Source organism: Solanum verrucosum, unplaced genomic scaffold (genome assembly GCF_900185275.1).
Source record: "Solanum verrucosum unplaced genomic scaffold, falcon-dt-bn FXZP01000115.1, whole genome shotgun sequence".
NCBI lineage: Eukaryota > Viridiplantae > Streptophyta > Magnoliopsida > Solanales > Solanaceae > Solanum > Solanum verrucosum.
This window is the reverse complement of record NW_026020680.1, coordinates 2324461-2342411: the sequence shown is the minus strand read 5'-3', so window position 1 is coordinate 2342411 and position 17951 is coordinate 2324461.

The window sequence follows — 17951 nt, the reverse complement described above, 5'->3', positions numbered from 1 at the left end:
ATGAGTAGGATCCATAAGACTGAATTTTAAATTTAATTTAATTTAATTTGATGAGTAGGAAAATTTCAAATTTTAAATTCTTGTGATACTTTCTTAATCATTTTATATAGAAATTATGTTCTATCTAGATAGTTTTTAGAAATTATATTACTCTTAAATATTATGAATTAACAATACAAAATTCAATATTATACCTGAATAATGAAATTATTTAATAATTAATAAATTTTAAAATTTGTGAAATCTTCACATGAAAAATATCACAAATGAGTATTTCAATTAATTAAAAATTAAAGGTTCTTAATAAAATAATATAAAGATTCATATCACAATTTATTGATATTTCATGAGCTAAGAACAAATATACTATGTAACAACATAAAGTCAAAATGATTTAAAAATAATTTTTGAGTCTTATAAATACTTATTTTACTGTGAATTCAAAATCAAAAATATGAAGGTCCAAATTTGAAAGTCAAATCACTTATACAAAGGATCAAAACTGGAAATGTAATAAATTATTGTATATAAAAGGAAAATTAGACTATGATTCTTAAATTTCATAATTGAAAACAAATAAGAAGGGATCCAAAATATTATCCTACAATTAGTGGCAAATTACTTACTGTGCATGAGTTCACTCAACCAAACAACATGATAATTTACCACTATAATTATACTCATGGTATCAATAGTCTACATCATATTTTCTTGCATTCTCAATGTAGAAGTTTTGACATGGAAAATAAAGATCAAGGTCACTAACATAGAAAGGATGCTAAAAACTCCCATTAAGAAATTGAAGAATGTTGAGCTTCAACAACTGAGCGAGATCGTGAAGGCAAAATTGAATGAAGTTGAAGATGTGGCGAAGCAACAAATGGAGCGTGGTGCTGCATTTTCATATCAAATCCTTGGAAATGCATTGGCTCCTTCTAAGGATGAGTAAAAATATTCATCAAGTTTCGATGTTGGACCAACTAGGTCTTATTAAATTTACCATATTAATGATTTGAATTTTACATTTCAGTATGTTTATCCTAATATGAAATGAAATAAAATTTATGTCTTTTATTCAAAATGTGTTAATTTTTGATTTATTTACATTGAAATAAATGAAAAATTATCACACACTAAATAAATGACATAAGTTTTATATCAATTCATATTAGGATAAACATACTGAAAAGTAAAATTAAATCATAAATATGAAAATTTTCATAAAACATATCGGTCCAACATCGAAACTTAACGAAAATTTTTACTCATACCTAGAGGAGCAAATGCACTTCCATGGTTTTGATATGGAAATGCAATAACACGCTCCATTTGTTGCTTCGCCACATCTTCAACTTCTTTCATGCCTCCAAGATCTTGCTCAGTTGTAGAAGCTCAACAATCTTCAATATTTTTTAATGAGAGTTTTCAGCATCCTTTATATGTTAGTGACCTTAATCTTTATTTTCATGGAATAACTTCTACTTTATGAATGTAAGAAAATATGATGTAGAATTCGAGTATATTTATAGTGATCAATTATCATATTGTTTGGTAAGAATGAACTCATGTATAATAAATAATTTTCCATAAATGATAGTAGAATATTTTGGATCTCTTCTTATTAGTTTTCCATAAATGATAGTAGAATATTTTGGATCTCTTCTTAGATATCCTTTATATAAGGGGTTTGACTTTCAAATTTGGACTTTTATATTTTGGTCAAACTTCTTGAATTTATAGTAAAATAAGTATCTATAAGAGTCAAATATATTTTTTAAATCATTTTGACTTTATGTTGTTACATACTATATTTGTTTTTAGCTCCTAAAATATCAAAATATCGTGATACTAATTCATATAATATTTTATTAAGCACCTTCAATTTTTAATTAATTGAAATTGTCATTCGTGATATTTTGAATATGAAGATTTCACAAATTTTAAATTTTATGAATTATTAAATTATTTAATTATTCATGTATTATATTAAATTTGTATTGATAATATATATTTAAGAATAATGTCATTTTTAAAAACAGTCTAGATGTAACCTACTTTCTATATGAAATGATTAAGAAAATACCACAAGAATTCAAATTTGAAATTTACTTGGTTCCTACACAATAAATTAAATTAAATTTAAATACACCCTCTACGCTCCTACTCATCAAAGTAAATTAAATAAAATTCCAATTTTACTCTCTTAGCTCCTATTCATCAAATAAATGGTTAAAAGTATCACAATGACTAAAATTTAAAATTTTGTTATAAAACTAAAACAAAATAACAAAAGAAATATAGAGATAAAAGCAATAGGAATAGGGAGACAAGAGAAGAAAGTTTTTCTTATTCTTCTAAGTATTCAATTGGTAATTAAATCGTCAACCGTATCCAAGATGAACTCTAATGCCTCTATTTATAGTATTACATAGAGGCATACAAAAGATTAGTTATAAACATAACATTAATCAAGAAAGTTATGAAATACATTATCATGTAATTACACCTTGAAGTTATGGTCATCCACATAAATATATTGGAACATTTGCAGCTTAATTACAATATTGGGTCAGCAAATACATCTGGCAAATTATTTGCAATATTTTGTAAATAAATTATTTTTTGAACTTCAAGTTCACATTTTTTAACGAGGATCTAGATAATTCACCCCACACATAATTTTCAGCTGCTAAAAATATCTCCCCCTAATGTTAGAAAATCTAACATTTACCTCAACCTCACTTAGGGATTCATGTTTGTGTATGGTAGAACAATAAAATCAGATGTGCACACATCAAATTTTTATATGGAAACTATTGGTTCCTGACCTTGAACGAACTGTGATGGGAGAACCTTGTTGGCTTGATGCATATATGTTAAATAAACTCAATCTTTTATTAAATTTTATTTGTTAGATTTGTTCTCATAATCAAAGGTCTAATTATAAATGGAGGCATACAATTTCTGCTAAACCAACTAGCATTATCAACATAATTTTATACTTTGGAACTGTGCTTTTAATTTAACAATTCGAGCAAACAACCATACAAAAACCAACTTGTAAGCTGATAACAAATGCACATGTGACCATACTATAGATGCATCTAGTAAGTCATAATGGTAAGTGGTCCACATGGCAGGTGAACGGGCCCATGTTCACCTTTTTATATGTTTCAAATAAGTTCAGGGGATACAATCCCAACCTTAGCTAGTACAATAATCATTTTACCATGAGAAGAAGCAGCACAAGAGAATTTTTGAAGAATCTTTATTTCTTCAACATAAGTCGCGCGAATTCTCAATTTCTTTTGCATCACATTTGAACCGGTTATGCCAACCGATATGTATTCTAGTAAACTTTTAGTTTACTTTTGCATGTGATTCCATCAGCATGTCTATATTTGTATATAATAAATAAATATTTATAATCTTCTTCGGTTGTAGTAATTTGAAGATATTAAATCTTCTCATAATTTATAGTCTCAATATAATAATTTTTTTCTTTTCAATTCCTTCAAAACTTAAAAAAATTCTTGTGAGACTTACTATAGCCCCAATATTATGGACAATTTTATTCCTCCTGATAGTAACAAATTAGCCGTTTAAAAATTATCAATTAATTTTGTGTACTCTCACAAATTTTACAACACCATTCTTATGGTGACCGTCTCCTTCAAGGGGGAAATTATTACTATTGTCATAGTTAAAATTACTATGGGCAAGACTTGTTCCTTGACAACCAACGATAAATTTGTGTTGCCACACAACAATATTTATTTTGGTCATGACCACAACCTTTATAGAAAAAAATTATTTCTTTCTTTAATCCCTTGGTAGTTCATAATAAAATATACCCCAATATTTATGATGTACACAAAGTACGTGACCAAATAAAAATCTATGTCGAAGTACTTTTTATTTTATTTTTATCCTCCCAAATCTCACATATAGGTGAGATGTAACATTCATCCAACCATACATGAACATGTCCTTATCCATGTGAACACAAGTCACATTTTCTTCAAGAAACGGACCATAATCATTTATACATTCTCCATAAGTTTTTATTAGAATCTCATTGTTATGCTTTGACATTACCAAATTTATGTGACAAGCCTCAACATCACTTTAAAAGGTCAAATGTACTAAATGTACTACCATTTTGTATTCCTTTATTTTGATGGAGGAATTATAAAAAATTTCAAATTGGATTGCACCAACAACAATGTGCCCAATAACCTTTCATTCCACTTTGACGACTAAAAATTACCTTCACATTTGAAGGACCATCTTAAGAACCCATATTGTTCTTCCTTTTAATTACCAAAATGATGACCATTAACATTTGACCACACTAATATTCAAACATTCAAGCACTTGTCATCTTTCAAACATATTATGCACTGCTACCACATTCACATAAGAGAATGGAGCAAATTTATTGGGCTGATTTCATGACTTTTAGTCAAAAATATGTTTGTTTGTGTTAGTCATCCCCATATCATCACTATGGTGCATTAGGACATAAAACTCAATGTCTTACCCATATAAAAAATTCTTATACCACAAATTAATGGGACATGAACCCAACATCTTGTTCTCATGGTATATCAAGACTTGAATCCGATCTTTTACCCCTTTTGGTGCCATAAGATTTAAATCTATCGTTTTATCCTTAACCAATAATATAATAGACCAAGTGTACTTGAACTCGCTTTCAAACCTTTAAAATATTACCCCACGTTGTAATTATTTGCACAATTAAATTTCAATAACATATGAAATATAATCAAGGAATCAGAGGAGCAACAAACTATTTATATTCTATTATTATCCTTCAATAAAAATAATATTCAATGCACCAAACCTTTTTATTGATTCATCAACTTATTGACACACTAAGATGCTAAACAGTTCACACCATAAATAATAAATAGATTAAATGTAGACAAACATACACACAAAATAATTGATTACATTTGTCAACTTCAAAATGAATTCACTAGTGATCAACTTTGTCATTACTATATTCCTTTACAATTTATTCCTTTTATTAACGAGTACCTCAAAACATTATCACCAATATTTTATTTTGAAATTCAAATTTATAGTTTACAACAAATATTCATATCATCAATTGAAAGCTATAATTTATCCATAAATTTTAACATGAAACGGGATGACAAAAAAAATCATAAATCAACAAGAGGAAAATTGAAACATAATACATGATTTATGTCATGTAATTTGCACTGCACAACATCTTAAGCTTTGAGATACTATTTACAGCAGTACCCAGGAGATGAAAGTAAATATTATATTTTCTTCTTTTACTAGAAGAACTTAAAAGTAATCACGAAAATAATATTAGAGAGTCATGCTGATAATGTGTTATAAAACTAAAGCAAAATAAGATAGGAAATATAGAAGTTGAAAGCGATAGAAATTGGGAGACAAGAGATGAAAGCTTTTCTTATTCTTCCAAGTATTCAAGTGTTCACTAAATCTTCAAATGTATCCAATATGAACTCTAATGTCTCTATTTATATATTACATAGAGGCATACAAAAGGTTTGTCATAAACATGATATTAACCATGAATGTAATGGAGACATTAACCATGTAAGTTATAGAGGAATATCAAGGGGGGAGGTTATGGAGGTTTGGGAGTTACTATACATTATGATGTCATTACATGTTGAAGTTATGGACATTCACATATATATATTTACAGCAAATTTATCATTTTTGACTCCTATCATCAAATTAAATCAAATAAATTTTTGTGAATAATAAGGAAAATTATTAATCCTCCCGGATCCTACTCATCAAGACATAATGTATTACCATAATCTTGAGAATTTTCCTATACACAAAAATTTCTTCACTCTCCCTTTGCCTCCAATCCTCTTTCATTTCTATTCTCAAACGAACAAGTTATCAACTTCAATGTAAGTTACTTCATCAAATCTCTAATTTTTTTCGTAAAGAAATAAAAGTCAAGTTCTTGTTTGTTTCAATCATTCTAAGAGTCATCTTTCTATGTTTTTGTTTGTTTTGGGGTTCTTTTATTTCCATAAAAATTTACAACTTTAGATCATTTTTTTAATGGGAGTTTTAAGCATCCTTTCAATGTTAGTGATCTTGATCTGTTTTTCCATGACAAAACTTCTACTTTGAGAATTTAAGAAAATATTATGTACGTAGAATATTGATACCACGAGTTTATTTATAGTAATCAATTATCATATTGTTTGGTAAGAATGAACTCATGTATAATAAGTAATTTTTCATAAATGGTAAAGAATATTTTGGATCCCAATATAGTTAAATAATAAATCAATAGTTCAACCTTCTCTCTCTATGCATTCTCTCTCAGCGCATGTTAACTAATGTGTGCTGGCAATGGGGAAGACTTAACGCATACCGACTTTGAGGGCCCAAATGGCAGAAGAAGCAACGCTAGGTCGTGGAAAGAAGGCACAGGCAATTGTACTTCAAGAAAACATTCAAGTTCAAACAGAGTTATTTAACCTAGAAACACCGCCAAAGGTATCACGACCCGAGCATACACCCTGGACGTGGCCGGCACTCGATAACCATTGCTAGCCCTCAAGCGAACCCTCATCCTGGCTGACTACAAGCGGAAGACTAACTCAAGCATACATAAACATCAAATTGAAAGAAATGTTTAAAAAAAAATTATAATCTCAAAACTTTGTTGAATATACTGAGTATGAACGTAAATTTTAAACAAAGTATCTGACAACTAAAAGACTATTTAAAATTGTCTATCAATGAAGCTTCTACTGTACAAAGATGAGTGTTGGGACAAGACTCACAACTACTCAAAATTCTACTAATCAGTCATAAAATTAAAGTCCTCCAAAAGCAAGGAGGTCTCACTCAAAAGCTGACGAGTGGATGAAGTGATCTCAATGGACTCTTGTTTAGGATCCTAAGAACCTGTATCTCCATCATTAAAAGATGCAGGTCGAATGATATATGTACATTGAATGTACGATTATGTAATATATTTGAATAACAAATAACTGCAAGAAAGGACTGCAATAGATAACAATGTACTCAAGTTGAATGTAGAGAAATAAAGGAGTTAAATCATTTAAAGCTTTATAAAATACTTTCTCATCTCTGAACTCAACATAATAAGTGGTATATAAAATACACTTAAACTCTATTGGGAGATTCTCTAACTGACAACCATCACTATGAGCTACGTGATGATACAACGTCTCGCCCACGCTGCCAGAACTGTCCTATACCTTGCCAGGGTATAGAACACCTCAACTAAGTGGATCCACTAAGTTATGCTTCAAATCAATAAGGAATCATCTAAAAAGTAAGATCCTTTACCCATGTTGGCATACATGGTTTATGAGGATTTAAGTTGTCTGAACTCTTCCCCATATCGGTGTTCAATACTACTCCCAATAATATATATAATTAACTCATGCTCATATGTTTAAAAGCATAAATCTTCCTCTGGTTTGACATAATTGGTCAAACTACCCTCTTAAAAGAGGTAACTGCTCTTGAAATATCTTTTGAACTCATTTAGAAATCAAAGTTTCTTTTTTTTTTCAATGTAAAAACTCATACATTTGGGAATACTTAGTTCCCTTTATACTCTTGCTCAATTCATAATTAAAAACTCTTTCTCAAAAATATATCAAAATCATATTGTGATATGATCATTGATGACTCGGGAAGTCATACTTCATAAATATTGATGGCATAACTAGACACCATACTGCTTAAACATTGATGGCATACTCGATTGTTATACTAATCATGTTTTAAAAACTCTTTCTCAAAAATATATCAAAATCATATTGTGATTTGATCAAACTATTTTAAAATGTAACTAATGAGTAGATTTATAAAGAATTAGTATACCAATTATATTCCTTCACTACTATTGCCGAGAGAAAATTAGACTCAAGAAATCTACAAAAATAAATAAATTGTTTTATATAGAATGTATATGTTTATGGGGTTCAGCCAAGAGCCAGGCACCATCGCTGATGAAGATGAATGTGGTCACCAAGTGGTGTGCATGTTGTTCATCATCAAATAAACTTCTTTCTAATTGTTCACCATAAAAAAAGAGCTTTATACCAATGCAAAAAGAAACACACAACATCAATGAAATGAAGAAATTTGAATCAAGCAAGAGGAAAGTTAAGCCAATAATTTTAATCCTTAATGAATGCCCCTTAATGCTGCAAAATAATTTGTTTGGGTACCATTGAAAGGGATAGCTAGGTTACTGTTAGTTATACAATTAATAATTTTTAGAGAAAATTTAAAGAATCACAAAGTATAATAAACAAAGGATCATTCAATTCGATCAAAAGTTTTTTCTCAATCTATTTTACACATCAACTTCCCCTTCTTCCTTTTGGAAACACTAATATGGATTATCTATGGGTTCCCATTTGTTGCATTAACAACTCACAATCATTAATAAGAGAAGTATAAGCAAATACGGATTATATTTAAAACAATTGAACTTTTAAACTCGCATCTCTTAGATGCATATAGTGGTTATCCATGCGCGTATGGACCCAATATTTTATCTATTTTGTATAAAGTTTTGTTTGAATGCAAATTTAGAAATTGTCGAAACTTGTTTTTTGGCTAGTGATAGCATGTTGTTAAACTATTAATATGCATACACATACATTATCAGAAGTACGTCCTAGGTGAAGCATCTTGTTTGAACTGTTGGTATACACACACATATCATGCATACGTACACATTATTTATATATGCAAAGTGGTAATGCATCATCGGCAGTCACTTGATTATTCAAAATATCGTTTTAGCCATGCAATGACGTCCTTGACAAAATATCTGTCTACTATGTTGTTGACAGTCATTTAGTTATTCGTAATTATCATTGTAGATGTGTGACATTACTGTGCTTGTCAAAAACCTGTAGGAACATTAATCGTGGATTGCTTCTTATCAATATTTTGCATAAGATTGATCTCTGTCGGTCTTGCTAACTCTTCTAACTCTTAAAATGCTGCCAGAACAGTTTCTAGTGTTTCAGCATTTACGCAAGGCCTCAGCGCTTGTTGCCTCCTTGATTCTTGATTGTAATCAATGTTTTCAAAATTGTTTCTTTCAACTCAAAATAGTTGAGAATCATTGGATTTTTCTCCTTTGATAAATCATCTTGATTATCCTGCTCTTGATACTAATGGTAAAAAATTTAAGATCGACTTGAAATTAGAATTCACAACAAAATATACACATGTCTTAATTATGAAAATAATATCGTACAATCTACACATGTATGGAATTGATCTTTCATCTAATCAATTAAGTGGTTAAATTCTTATTTAAGTTTGGAAACTTAAGTACCATACAAGTTTTAAATCTTTTACATGACAACCTCATTGGAGAAAATTCAAAAACATTCTTCAATTTGTATTCCTGCTGGATCTGTTCACAGTAAATAAAGAGGAAGGGTCTAGCTCAAAGGAAGAACCTGATTAGGTACTAATGCAACACAATTTTCTGCAAAATTTATAGAATCCATAAGATAAATTGTCGCTCTTTGGTCTATGGATGAAGCAGAAATGCCTACAGGAAGGGTCTAGCTCAAAGGATCCTACAGGAACATCATCCCTCTCCATCCCTGTCATCTTCATAGAAGGAATTCTATGAGAGAATCTAAATATATCCTTTGCAGGAACTACATCACCTGCTCAACGAAAAACGCCAATAGAATCAACATAGTTTGACAAGACCTCAATAAAATCATAGTTGAAATTTTTATTGCTTCCAAGATGAGGACACTAGTTCATATCCCAATCTTTAGAGAGGGGTCAAGTTTCTCCTTCCAATGGAAATATTTTTATTGCATAGCAGTTGTTTCCATTCATTGAACATACCAAATGTGAGAACATAGGAATATCTTCAATGTCTTCTGAGTTTCCTAGTCTGAACCTAGCACAAGAAGCTAGAAATTCCTCAGATAGCCATTTGGTTTCATCTTCACTTAGCGGCTCTGGCTCTAAATTTTGAATTTTAGTTCTTATAATATTTTCTTAAGCATTAAATTTGATGAGTAGGAGTCAAGAGAGTAAATCTAGAGTTTTATTTAATTTAATTTGATGAGTAGGATCTATAAGAATGAATTTTAAATTTAATTTAATTTAATTTGATGAGTAGGAATCAGATAAATTTCAAATTTTAAATTCTTGTGATATTTTCTTAATCATTTTATATAGAAATTTCGTTCTATCTAGACAGTCTTTTAAAATTACATTTCTCTTAAATATTATGAATTAACAATACAAAATTTAATATTATACTTGAATAATGAAATGATTAAATAATTAATAAATTTTAAAATTTGTGAAATCTTCACATGCAAAATATCACAAATGAGTATTTCAATTATTTAAAAATTAAAGGTGCTTAATAAAATATTATAAGGATTAACATCACAATTTATTGATATTTCAGCTAAAAACAAATATACTATGTAACAACAAAAAGTCAAAATGATTTAAAAATATTTTTGAGTCTTATAAATACTTATCTTACTGTGAATTCAAAACCAAAATTATGAAGGTCCAGATTTGAAAGTCAAATCACTTATACAAAAGATCTAAACTAGAAATGTAATAAATATTATATATAAAAGGAAAATTAGACTATGATTCCTAAATTTCATAATTGAAAACAAATAAGAGGGATCCAAAATATTTTACTACCATTAATGTCAAATTACTTATTCTGCATGAGTTCACTCTACCAAACAACATGATAATTGATCACTATAGTTATACTCATGGTATCAATATTCTATATCATATTTTCTTACATTCTCAATGTAGAAGTTTTGACATGGAAAAAAAATCAAGGTCACTAACATAGAAAAGATGCTAAAAACTCTGGTTAAAAAAATTGAAGAATGTTAAGATTCAACAACTGAGCTAGATCGTGAAGGCAAAATTGAACGAAGTTGAAGATGTGGTGCAGCAACAAATGGAGCGTGGTGTTGCATTTCCATATCAAATCCTTGAAAATGCATTGACTCCTTCTAAGAGGAGTAAAAAATTTCATCAAGTTTCGATGTTGAACCAACTAGGTCTTATTAAATTTATCATATTTATGAGTTGAATTTTACATTTCAGTATGTTTATCCTTATATGAAATGAAATAAAACTTATGTCTTTTATTTAGTATGTGTTAATTTTTCATTTATTGACATTCAAATATTGAAAAATTATCACACACTAAATAAATGACATAAGTTTATATCATTTCATATTAGGATAAACATATTGAAAAGTAAAATCAAATCATAAAAATGATAAATTTAATAAAACCTATTTGGTCCAACATCGAAACTTGACGAAAATTTTTACTCATCCCTAGAGGAGTCAATGCACTTACAGGGATTTGATATGGAAATGCAATAACACGCTCTATTTGTTGCTTCGACACATCTTCAACTTCTTTCATGCCTCCAAAATCTCGCTCAGTTGTAAAAACTCAACAATCTTCAAATATTTTTAATGGGAGTTTTCAGCATCCTATCTATGTTAGTGACGTTAATCTTTCTTTTCATGAAATAACTTCTACTTTATGAATGTAAGAAAATATGATGTAGAGTACTGAGACCACGAGTATATTTATAGTGATCACTTACCATATTTTTTGGTAAGAATGAACTCATGTATAATAAATAATTTTTCATAAATGGTAGTAGAATATTTTGGATCTCTTCTTATTAGTTTTCCATAAATGGTAGTAGAATATTTTGGATCTCTTCTAAGATTTCCTTTGTATAAGTGGGTTGACTTTCAAATTTGGACATTCATAATTTGGTCAAACTTCTTGAATTCATAGTAAAATAGGTGTTTATAAGAGACAAAAATATTTTTTAAATCATTTTGACTTTATATTGTTATATACTATATTTGTTTTTAGATCCTGAAATATCAAAAAATTGTGATACTAATCCCTATAATATTTTATTAAGAACCTTCAATTTTTAATTAATTGAAATAGTCATTCGTAATATTTTGAATACGAAGATTTCACAATTTTTAAAATTTATTAATTATTAAATAATTTAATTAGTCATGTATTATATTAAATTTGTATTGATAATCCATATTTAAAAATAATGTCATTTTTTAAAAACAATCTAGATGTAACTTACTTTCTATATGAAATGATTAAGAAAATACCACAACAATTAAAATTTGAAATTTACTTGGTTCCTGCTTAATAAATTAAATTTAAATACACCCTCTACACTCCTACTTATCAAACTAAATTAAATAAAATTCTAATTTTACTCTCTTAGCTACTACTCATCAAACAAATGGTTAAAAAGTATCACAAGGACTAAAATTTAAAAAAAAATTATAAAACTAAAGCAAGATAAGACAAGAAATATAGAAATGAAAGCAATAGAAATAGGGAGACAAGACAAGAAAGCTTTTCTTATTCTTCCAAATATTCAATTGATAACCAAATCTTCAAGTGTATCCAATATGAACTCAAATGCCTCTATTTATAGTATTACATAGAGGTATACAAAAGGTTAGTTATAAACATGACATTAACCATGAAAGTTATGGAGACAGTAACCATGTAAGTCATGGAGGAATATCAAGGGGGAAGGTTATGGAGGTTTGGAGTTACTATACATTATGATGTAATTAAACCTTGAAGTTATGGACATTCACATAAATATATTACAACACTCTCTCTTGAATGTCTGATAATATGCCTCATTAAAATCTATAAGGAAAAACCATGTGGGAAAAATTCTAGTGAAGGAAAAAGAGTACGTATATCTTGTAATATGCTTTGGTTGTTGCCTCATTAAAAACCTTGCCTGGAAAACCTATTGGGACAAAACCTAAGCCAGGTAAAAAAGATTGCAACATGTATTTACTCCTTCTGACGAAAACATTACTTGATATCTATGAGACAATGCATTACAATCTTATATCTCAACTTCTAAAATATTGATGCTGACAATCCTTAGTGAATAATTATGAAAGATTATAGCTTGAATGAGTCTTTTGAACGTCTATCTCACCATTTTGTTGAAGATCATGTGTGAAAAATAATTTCTGTGAAATATGTTTTGGTCCGGTCTCCTTTTATTGTATCTTCCCTTCAATCGTGCTATACATTATTTTCATATAAGTTGGCTGGAATATCCCTTTCCAAAGGAAAATCACATATTTCCTTAATATGGCAGGTCATGATTCCAACCAAACACACTCTCGACTTACTTCATAGATCAATATTATTTCTGCAAGATTTTTGAAGAAGTGGTTACTAGTGTTTGATTCTTTGAATGCCAAGATATTGTTGTGCTTCCACATGCAAACAAATATCTCATTTACGATCAAGATTTATGTGGATCAAATAAATATTTTTCATTTACATAATCAAAAAAAAATGACTCAAAGATTGATCATTTCAATTTTATTGAAACTCGTCATTTGTTCACAAAGAAAATCACACATTTTTTATGTGTTGAGTAACTTGCTTTGTTAGTTTCTTGGCATTATGTAGATCAAATAATCTTCTAGCATTTGCATAACCATCAATCTTTAAGTGCATCAATTGCACTAATACATGATATTTTCTAATCATTCTTATGAGATCGAAAAGATTATTTCTATGTGTTAAGCAATCTCAGAACCAATGGGTACTCAATGGAATTTCTTTAAGACCTCTTAAAAATCCTTCAAATATTTTCATATAACCTCCATCATCTAGTTAGACATAATAATCATTAATTATACATATTTAGGTATTTCATCTACTGCCAGACTGAAACAGTTTCATTGCATCCACCACTGAAAATATATCTCTATTTAATAATGTTAGAACTTTTGCAAAAACTCTTTATTCCCCGAGGCACAAACCATACTTTATATTTTACGGTTATACTTTCACACAATGATTCCTTTGTACCCCACTGACATTATATCTTTATCTATGAACTATAAGTTCAAAAGCATCACTTTTTCAAAATCATCACTTTTCTCAGTGAAACAGAGTATACTTGAATAGTGCATTTTATTTGGCCAATCATTTATCTGTCCATATTATATGACAGATTTGAATTCAAGATCCTCGTCACCATTTATAGCATTAAGTGCTACCTCATAATAAATATATCGTCGATGGTCTTTTAAATCTATACCAATACAACATAACTTTTCGAGATCTCTTCATTTTTTTGTTGAAATCTTCCTCATGAGTTGTTAATTCATGTTGAGTTGGCATGATGACTTGACTGCTGAGCAGAATCAAGTTTCATTTTTCAAAATGAATATAAGGGAACTAAGTATTCCCAAGAGTAAATGTTTTTACATTTAAAATGAGAGGAAACTTTAATTTCCAAAAGAGTTCATGAGGAGTTTTGAGCACTATCTCTTTTAAGAGAACCTTTTAAGTAATAATCTCAAAGTTTGAGGATGAGGAACATTTTTTAAAACATATGAGCATGAGTTATATTATTGATATTAGTATTGATCACCGAAATGGGGAGAGTTCAAATAACTCACAACCCTCATAAACCATGTATGCCAACATGGGTAATGGCTCATACTTTTTAGATGATTCTTTATTGCTTTTTAGCTTAGCTTAGTGGATCCACTTAGTTGAGGATGTCTTAAACTCTGGAAAGGTATAGGACAGTTCTGGCAGCGTGGGCGAGACGTTATATCATTACGTAGCTCATAGTGATGGTTGTCGGTTAGATAATCTCCCAAATAAGAGTTATTATTGTATTTTTACATACAATTGAGTTATTATCTACTGTCTTAAAAGCTTTCTATATATTGCATATCTTATTGTTGCTTTATCCTTCAGTATTTTGAGTTGAGTTTCTTGAGTTAAGTACCTTGAGTTGAGTATCTAGAGTTGAGTATCTTTGAGTTGAGTATCTTGAGTCCAGTATCTTCGAGTTGAGTATCTTACCTTAGAGTTGAGTATCTTATCCTTGAGTTGAGTATCTTATCCTTGAGGGGAGTTTGAGTTGAGTTAAGTGAGTTTGGGAGGTGGTAAGTATGTTTCTTTTCTATCAGTTCAAGCTTATGTTTATGCTTTAGAATTCTCCTTACATGGTACTTATGTCATTTGGCATGCATCTTTTTATGATGCAGATACAGGTATTCAGGGTTATCAACAGATGCTTCGTTTAGAGTTCCAGTTAGCTTTGGTGAGCCTCCTTGCTTCCGGAGGGTTCTACTTTTTTTTCAGTTTGTTAGGATATCGTGGGTCTTGTTCCTGATAATCCTTCTGTAATAGTAGAGGCTTCATAGATAGTTTAAGGGTCGAGGAGTCTATATTTTTTTTCCTTGTTGTTGTAATGATTTTGAGTTCACAAGGCATTTAACTAATACTTGTTAAATTATTTTCAGACGATTATTAGAGTTGACTTTAAGTTAAAAAAATTTAAAGTTATTTTTGTATCATGAGTTTCCATTTTGTTTGAGTAATATATTCCGTTGAGTAGTGAGCCAGACCAAGGATTCGCTTGGGAACTAGCAATGATTTTCGAGTGCCACTTACGTCCAGGGAATAGGCTCGGGGCGTGACAAAATGCAATATTTGTCTTTTAGCAGGCCTGATGTTTCTTACTTATTGAACAAATTGTCTCTATTTATGCATGCTTCATCTGAAGCTCACTGGAAGGCTGCTAAACACCTCTTATCTCAATAGCCTTCGAATTGCTCCAAGCACTGGTCTTAATCTCTTAGTGTTTTCTAATGCTGACTGAGCTGGCGACCTCACTGAGAGAAGTTCCACAACATGTTATGTTATTTTTCTTGGCCTTACTCTAGTTAGCTGGTCAACAAAAAAACAATGTACCATTGCTAGCTTGTGTACTAAAGCAGAGTATCGAGTTGTTACTAGTGTCGTTGATGAGACCACTCGGGTGACAAATGTTCTCAAGGAACTCCATGTTCATATACCCACGCCACCTACAATAATTTGTGAAAACCTTGGTGTCACCTACTTATGCGAGAACAACAATCTTCACAACCGCATGAAGCATATAACTGTTAACTTTCACTACGTTCACCAATAGGTTACTAATAAGCGCCTTATCTTCAGTCACATTCCTAGTTTCTATCAGTTGGCTGACACTCTCTCTAAGTCGCTTTCCAAGAGCTCCTTCTATTGCCATTTTGCAAAGCTAGGTATTGTTGCACCCCATCTAGCTTGAGGGAGGTGTATTAGAACATTATTACTGTTAATGCACTCCACACACGTTGTTACGGCTTAGTGTTTTACTGCATAGATTGTTAGATATGTATCCACCAATTTAGGAGTTTGTTTTATTAGTTTCCTAGTTTGTTAGTTAAGTTTCCACAGTAGGAAGGACTTTCCAATAGAGACTCTGTTAATAGAATTCCAACCAAAATATATTTTCTTAATTATTAAAATAATACCACTCTACACATGTATGGAATTGATCTTTCATCTAATCAATTAAGTGGTTAAATTCTAATTAAGGTTGGAAACTTAAGTGCCATACAAGTTTTAAATCTTTTACATGACAACCACATTGGAGAAATTTCAAAAACATTCTTCAATTTGTATGAAATTGAATGCATTTATCTCATACAATAATTTAAACTGCCCAATTTGGAACATTCTTTTCACTTTAAATGGTAAAATACAGCATGAATTACGATAGCTTCAATAGTTATTTCTGAGCATAAAGATCAGTTAAGTACATATGATGAGAGCAATTTTTTCCTTTGTGAACTATAATTGCAATTTGCATATTAGTTATAATAGTACTCAATTGGAAATTATTTCCACGTAATTAGTGAACTAAAAAAACTTTGATGCTTCTTCACGTATTCCTGCGGGATCTGTTCAATCTTAACACCGTAAATAAAGAGGTATTCATGCTGGATCCAGCTCCCAGAAACCTTGCAAACTGCCAACTCTCTCTTCTATCTAGCGAAAAGTAGGAATTCGATGAGAGAACTTGAGATGCTAGGATACAGATGTTTTCACTACTCTGTCAGCCTCTTCTTCTTCTTCAACTCGAGCCTTGTGGACAGACTTGAAGCCTTTAGCCCACTCTAAGAACTTCATGTCTAAATAATTATTAAAAACATCCACAATTTCAACAATCTCATATTCGAAATTTTCTAGATTATTACCTTTCAGTTGAGCACTACATTTTTTGTATACCGCCCAAACTTCACTTTTTCTAGAGAAGATCGTGTATACTCCCCTTTTCATAGGTTCTGCTGCTATTATATGTAAAACGTTGTTGGTTTCGCAAGATTAAACTAGACTCATTTTGGGACAATGAGATTAACGAACCTAGGGCTCTGATACCAACTTTGTCATGACCCAGACCGTCGTGATTGAAATCCACACTAACGCTCCGGTGGGAGAACCATTACTACAACACAACTAAGCAACTTAAATAAAAGATACGGAAGCAGGTTTAAATAAAAAATAAAAATAGATTTCCCATAAACTCCAAGGGTTCAACCAAAATAACGAACATAACTAATGCGGAAATTCAACCCCTAGAACCTGAAAGTCATTGTACCAAAACATCTAAATTCAACAAGTCTAAGAAAAAGGGGTACAACCCCAACCAAACATAAGAAATATCTAAATAGTCTAAGTTCGAAGGAAATGGACTAAACAATACAAAAGACTCCATGCCAGCCTGAAAGAACTCAACAAAGAACGAGCAAGTGTAGTATCAATACACAACCAGAGTGTACTGGGAGGATCACGCAGCTATTCCAGTAAGTGAAACATATATAGGCAGTCACAACATAGTAAACATGACATGTACAGAATATATACACAGTTCAATAACAATTAAATATGACAATTCAATTGTCCTCTCACAGAACTCATATCCAAACTGCTAGTGTGCCGA